Source organism: Symphalangus syndactylus, chromosome 10, assembly GCF_028878055.3.
Source record: "Symphalangus syndactylus isolate Jambi chromosome 10, NHGRI_mSymSyn1-v2.1_pri, whole genome shotgun sequence".
In the NCBI taxonomy this organism is placed as follows: Eukaryota; Metazoa; Chordata; class Mammalia; order Primates; family Hylobatidae; genus Symphalangus; species Symphalangus syndactylus.
This window is the reverse complement of record NC_072432.2, coordinates 58527623-58535571: the sequence shown is the minus strand read 5'-3', so window position 1 is coordinate 58535571 and position 7949 is coordinate 58527623.

Genomic DNA, 7949 nt, shown 5'->3' with positions numbered 1-7949 from the left:
AAACTTCCTACAGCAGTGGTGGTAAGTGCTGCCGAGAAAAAATAATGCAAAGCTATGTGACTCAATGACACTCAGTGCTGATTTATGTTCTAAGTCTCCACTGCTTCCCAAATGCCACTTGACCAAGTCATTTGTTTTACTTGGGCAACTCCTTCTCTCTTTCCTCTCATCAAGCAGTCTAAACGTTCCCCACTACTGTCTACCAGCTGTCAAATGGCAATCCTCCATTATTAGCAGATTACCTCTCTAATTTTAGATGAAAACCAAAAAGAACATTGGGAGCAGTGTGTCCTTTAACTCTATTATACTCCTCTTTCCTGCTAGCTTATTTACAACTTAACTCTTTCCTCCAGTCTCAGAAAATTAAGTGTTATCCTGCTAGCCTCTAGATAATAATCAGTCTCATCTCCTCTCTATTCTGTCTTTCTCTGGACTTCTTTTCTCCAGACTACAAACATGGACAAGTCTCAAGAGAGAATTTAAAAGTTTTTCCCTTGACATTGACTGTCCTTTTTATTTAATCCCTACATGATGCCAAATTCTGCACCTGTTCCATGAATTTCATCTGTTCTTCCTTTTCAGGAAACACACACTGTTGATTATCCTGTCTTTTTCTTATATATTCTACTTCTCTCACCTAACTTGGTTCTTCTTACTAGTTTTTAATTATGCTCAAGCACCAAATCCCATTTCAGCTACTATTTTATCTACTTTTCCCCGTTACCAACATCTATTATCATTATTTCCAGTGCTTCTTTCCTTCTCCAACAATACAGATATATTTTTGCTTTGTATTACTTCTTTACCTTTTTTATGTTATATCTGTAATGCTTGTTTCCCTTCACCAGCCAAATTCCTACAGTCTTTCAAGGCTCAGCTTGGGCACTAACTCCTCTGACTGTTCATTCTAGGCTGAGCTGTGTGTCTCTAGTTCCATCATGATACAGTCTACTGGTCATGCATATGAACCCTGAAGTCAAAAAATATGAGCCTAAGAGGAGACATTAATAGTTTATGCCAAGTGCAGAAGATTGTGATGAAAGTTGAGTTAATACAACTTCTCTTAGCCTGTGTTTCAAGGAATATATGTGATGCAAACGATTTTGTGTGAATTTATTATTTGAAGGTAAAATCCTAGAGCGGCAAGAGTGAAGTCAAATGAAGAAGAAAAGAGGAACGAGGCAGGTAAGGAGAGAACATATTCACAACGCGGCGCATTACAGAAGTAAACACAGTGTTGCGATACAAGAAAGCCAGTTGTTCAGTCATGTCAGGGAAAACTGATCTGTCGTAAATCACTGAGTCAGGAGAAGATAGATGAGCAATTTTTCTGTGGCTCCTTCTACACTCCTGTCTTCCATTGGTCAAGTCATTTACTCCCCCACATGTAAAGGTTAAGTTATTTTGTCTAGCAACTAATGGGGAAGCTGTAACCTCTGTGGGTTTAGTCTGACGACCACAAGGGTAGAATGGTCTCCTCTTACCAGTTGGCATGACAAGTGAGGGCTGCCTGGTCTATGGCAGGGCAGCAGGAAGGATTTTATGGCCACGGGAATGAAGTGAGATTTTGAGAGGTCCACTCTGACCAGGAAGCAATGGATATTACTGAGGTGGGGAACAGGCAGAGTGGTATGGAACTGGGGATGCACATAAACTGGGACCAATGTGCCAGGGAAGTTTAAAGCATGCTACTTTACACATGGGAAGTACTCTGTCAGAACAGCTAACATCCAATTACAATTAAATCACAGTGGTCTATTTACTTTTATGCCTCTTCTCTATTCATCTGTAAACTTCTTGAATATAGTTTTTAATCATGTTTGTATTTCCAATTTCTAGCCTATAACATACAAGGCATTAGTATGTGTTCATAATTTGATTCAAGTGCTATAATAGCAAAACTGGAGAGGGAAAGATTACTGTTACTGAAAAACAATTATTCATCCAGTATTATTTTGGCAATCTAACAACAACCACATACATTTTCAAAAGGCAAAAGTACCATATTAGTTGTCTCCCATCTGGATCAACCATGTCATAGAGACATGATCATTGTTAACAGCTCTAAAATGCTCGGAGTATCTGCTATCTGAAAAAAAAAAAAAAGAATCAGTAAAACTTCTACCCTTCTCACTCATTTCTCTTTCAAAAACTTTCTCTGTGCCTTCATTTATGGTTGTGAATGTGAATTCCTGCTTCTCCTCTAAGCTTTTCTAAAAGGATATTCTAAACTTCATTGAATTCTACTTCTCCTTTCCCTTTTCTTCTCTTCCCCTTTCCTTTTCCCTCCTTCTCTTCCCTTCCTTTCACTCTCCTGTACCCTACCTATTCCCTTTCCTTTCTTTCTATTTTCTTTCCTTTCCTTCTCTGTGGTGTTGGATTGGATGTTGAGTTATTGATGAGATCTCATGGTTTTCAATGTATTTTGATACATATAGAAATCAATACAGATGAAAATATCCATATATATTATGAGAGGATCTGTGAGAAGAGATACCCCAATAGCAGCTAGCACCCAATTATTGGTTTCTTAATTCCATTTGCTACTCAAAAGAAAAGATGTTCTTGGACAAATGGTTGATTCCTAGGGCTGAGGCCAAGAAAGTAAAAGGTGAGGCTACAGTATTTGTGGTTCTGCTACAATTATGGACACATGCCAAAAAGACTCAGAAGCCCACTTGAAGGGGCTCCCACTGGCCAAACCAGGAAAATTTTATCTTAAATTAAAGAATGGTCACATAGATTACAAAACATAAGATAAAATTGGAATCCACAAGCACATATGTATAAAAACAAATAGCTGAATACATTAAAATTTTGATGAAGAACAATAAACGTAAAAAATTTCAAAGTGCCACCCCAGAAAATATGTATTAATTAAAAAGAAAAAAAAGCTATATTTACAGTAAGGATACCTAGCAGACACATCATTAATCACTTGACTAAAATGAACATTCTCAGTAGTAGGACAAATTGACACTGTGTGCCACCAAGTAGGGTGCAATAAGAATACAGAATCTCTTCTATGTTTTTGCCAAAGATACATAACATGACTCTAAGCATAAGAAAATATCAAACAAACCCAAATTGAGGAACATTCAATAAAATAACCGGTCTGTTGTCTTCAAAAGATTCAGTTATAAAAGTCAAAGACTGAGAAACTGTTTTACTTGAAATAAAACCAAAGAGACATGACTAGTAAATGTCATGTGTTGTTCCTAACTGGATCATTTTACTATAAAGGATACTATTGGAAGAACGAAGAAACTTGACTAGAGCCAGAGAATCTGAAGATTGTAATCTATAAATATTAGCTTCTTGATTTAGATATGTTATGTTAAAAATGTCTTTGTAGAAAATGCGCGTTTAAGTAGGTAGGGCTGATACCACTTCTGGTCAGCAACTTACAAATGGTTCAGCAAAATAAAAATTTATTTGTATTGAATATACAACTTCACTGTAATTATTCCAAAATTTCAAAAATTGCCTCCAAAGTTTCCCCACAAAACCACATAGATCTTAAAACCAATGGTACGCTATTGCCATGAACACAAAGAAAAATCTATATACAATATAATCACTGAACAAATGGAGCTGATCATAGACATATCCCTTAATTTTAATCTTAAGGAAATAAAATAATTTTAACATTAAGGAAATATTTATTAAGCATTTTGTTTATGCCAGCCACTAAACATGTTATCTCTAGTCTTTTACTAGTATGCACTAGTAAACTCCAGGAACGTGTTTTTCAGGAGAGGTAAGTCACACTGTTAGCAAGGGATACAGCTAGGATTTGAATTTGTGTCTCTCTGGCTTCAGAAATCACCCTCTTCCTGCTGGTTATGCTGCCACTGCTTTGTCCAGGAGCTGCAGTGTCCAGCTGTTATGATTTGATATGAACACTCAGAATTGTTTTCATTTTCCTCAAATATTTCCCACATCAGCCGAACACATAATTGAATTTCCCTTTGTTATAATATCTTAGAGATAAGCAATTTTTTCCAAGAGCCCATGGAGAGGTAATCACTAATGGATGAGATATATCTTGATGGACTAATGAGAAAGAAAAATAAATAGAATTTTGTACTTTTAGGAAAACCAGAGCAAAAGAACACACTGAGTGCTGGAAATTAGAAGAAATGAAAGTAGATCGAGGGTAATCTCTATGAGGGTAGGACTTTTTGCTTAGAATAGTGTCTAATGCATAATGGGCACTTAATAAATAAATTTTGAATAAATGAGAGTAAATTGAAAACAAGGGGATCCAAAAGATAAAATTTGGCCTGCCTTACCATTTTTGTCTAACACTAATTTGAATGCCAGCCAATAGGTGTTAGAAATACTTGGGAGAGTACTGCGGTCATAATTAATCCAGTTATGCTGAATAACTGCTCCTTAAGTAGTCCTGGTTTCAGCAGGAAACATTTAAAAATATTTTTTCCATGATGTCTATTAATTCTAATATAAATCTTTCTGATACTGCGTAATGAATGCTAATCATGGATAAAAGATGGATGATGACTGTTCAAGTGCACTCTGATTTGATTTGGCATATCCAAAATATTTTTGTCTCCTGATAAAGCTTTTACAATAAATGTCACAGTGTTCCTGCCAGAAGATATCAACATGACAAATACAGAAAAACTATCGAATGCAGGTTAAGAACAACTTCCAAGTGTGGAACAATTCCCAAGTGTCTTGATATAATATAGCAGCAAAAACAAAAGAAATTGTTCTTCAGTGATCAGTATTCTTGTGTCCGGTTGTTGATGGCAACAGAAAATATCACCACATAAACCAAACCCCAGAGTTCCTGTCAGTCTTTGCGGATGGAGCCCAGCTTGTAAGGCTGCCCAGAATCGAGTGGGAATTAATTCTTTCTAGACACCATGTGTCAACCTAATTTGTGGATTCCTTCCCTCCTGAGTTATTGGCAGAGGAAAATACAGTGTCGGTTGCATTGTTTCCTACCTGAGCCATGGTTAGTTCATGCTAGCGTCAATATGAGCAATTACCAACAGAAATGAAGTGGTGACTGATGTATATTCAAAATTTTGGAACTTTTGAAATATTTAAATTAAATCCTCTGCTAATGTGATAATACATTTTTATGTGAAAAAAAAGTCCTGTTTCTGAAATTCTATTGAAACATCATCAAATATTTTATTGTTTTCTTGTGCACCATAAATCAACAGCTGTATGTCCATCCTTATTTTAATTCTACGTGTAATGTAGGTACATCTAATCCTACATGTAATGCTATATATATTTTTCCCATGCCTTTTGTTTATGGTCATGGGTAAAGATTGAATAGTTTTGATTTATTATCTATCTTGGTTTGTGGGGCCAACATTCACTCAATAACCTAAATTAAAATCTTGGAATTTATTCTTAACTTTTTCTTTCCTCACCTCCTCCAACTCCGTTCATCTTACCTCCAATAATCACGTCCCGTTTACTTTATTCACTTCTAAATATTTCTATAATTCATCTCCTTTGTCCAGTATTATTATCACTGTCAATCTTTAGACCCTCTCAGATTACTTTAAGAGCCTCCTAACTTGTCTTCCTATATCTAGTCTTGGTCCCATCCTTCACATAACAGCCAGAAAGTTTTAAAATCTCACCTACAATCCTCAAATTGTTAACCATCAATTATTCTACAAGGAGGCTGACTTTAACTATTCAATATCAGATCCCTAGTACCCAGCACACTGCCTGACCTAAGGTGAGCAAATGACAATTATTTGCTGAAGGAATTAATATATGGTTCTGAACCAGGAAAGCATGACAGAATCACCTGGGATTCTTCACACTGCACACGCAAACCTTCAGCTAGAGTCTCTGATAGCTTCCAGACCCAGAGAACAGAGCCTACTTTTCTTGGCATTGTGTGCCAGGACCTTCCTAATCTAGCTGATGTGCACAATCCTAGCATCAGCTCCTGCAATGCCCTTTAATTCTGTACCCTGAAGTAATGGCAAATTGCTTGGAACACTGACACAATGCCTCAATTTCTTGCCCTGTTCATATTAAATATAGTAAACCTCCTCTTTTTCCTTTACAAGGATTTACCCTGATCAGAGCTCCTCCCTCCCCTGCAGCCTTAGCAACACACATATTTCTTAGACTAGGGAAGATACTCAGAATACTTTGTGCATTTAACTATTGTTGCCTTTATTTCCTTGCTTTGTAACCATCTGTTCAAACATCATTCATCCTCCCTAGAGTGTGATACTTGGGGAGTGGAGACCATGACTACTTCACCTTTGTATTCTCAGTACAAAGCATAGGGCTTGATACACTCAGTATCAACATGTTGAATGAATAATTGTGGTCCAAATTAGAAGAAAAATAATAGGGATTGTACTGTATTGATGTTTCTATTGTGTTTGTGCTTTTAAAAATTAAGACTTTTTAATCAAATTCTTTGTCCCAGTGAGTAATAATAAAAAGTATATTTAAATTTCAGCAGTCAGATCACATTGTAACATTATATTTTTGCCTTTCTCAGAAGGAACCTAGGCTTTTCTAACACCTCTTTTGCTGGCATCTGTAATCAAGATGTTAGCTTTCACTCACACTGATCAAATATTACTAATCATAATAGAAATGTAAGGAAATTGTTGTTTAAATTTGTGGCTTTACCTTCTTCGCTAAGTCTGTTTGCTGGTGTTTTATCTTTAGTAAATAGAGTTCACATAATCTCTTTCTTTCTAAATCACAGGCATCACATTTGAAATGAAATAAAAAGACTTTTGTGCAGAGCTTCTTTTTGTGTGATTGTGAGGTCTGTCCTTTAATTAGCATTCCTATCTGTTGTTTGCAAAGCATGCTGTTTAATCTAATTTCTGTAAAAAAAGAAAGCCAGAAGAGTATTTCTTGCACAAAGAGAGAGTGACAGAAAAATATGTTTGAATATTTTAATCAAAGGGATATGAGCCACTTAAGCTTGGGTATTCACTGCTTCTGCAAGAGTTCTGATGGGCAGAAGACTCAAGGGCACTGGTGCTTGGGAGACATGCGCTGGGGCTGAGGCAAAGGTGGTGGAACTTGGAAGACATGCAGTAGGGCTTAGGTGAGACCTAGTTGGATGCAGAATGTCTCTCTGTGAAGCATGGTTACTATTTTTGTTAGAGGTAATTGGTGATCAATAGGGACTGGCTTTGTCACTTCTACTCTTTTGAACTGAGCCTGATGTGTCTCTTGTTATCCATGGAAATGCCACCTTTATTCCCACTGTACTTTTCAATTCATTATCCCCTTTGGACAAGTGATTGAGCCCCCTGTAATGTCTTTAATGGAAGCTGTGTTACTTAACCAAAGAAGCTTGGGATGGAAAAGACAGGTATTTATTTGTAATGGGGTCACCCTGTATCAGGTGAAACTCTCTGCTTATGGGTCAAACGCAAGTGTCACACTGAGTGGATGTTTCTGTGGGATGAGCACAGAGTGGAGCTGGTTCACGCTGCGGTTTCTTAGCCATCTGTCTTGGAAAATATGCACTGCTAACCAGCCTGTAAGTCATCCTTGTTGACAACTAGTATCATGGAATAGTAAGACTCAAAGATAGAAGCTGGTCATTTTTAAAACATTTATATATAAATACTTTGTCTTGTTGATATGTCAGAAACTGAAAATTCTAGTAACCGGACTCCTCTTTGTCTACTATGTGGGGATGGAGCGGTGGTGTGGTGGGCAGGTCCTGGCAAATATTAGCTTTATCTTTGCCCTTCTAAATAGGATTGACCAAGTTTCTATGATAAAAATCTTTGTAGGGTATAATTTATATATTGGAAATCACCTTATCTTTTCTCAAACTTTTCACCTTCAGTACTTTAGAAAACCTAAATTTACTTTAGCAAACCACTGTACTTTATTAAAGTTTTTATTCTTTGTTTTAGAAAAATGCAGAGAGCCCATATTGCACATTAATCCATTCTGAT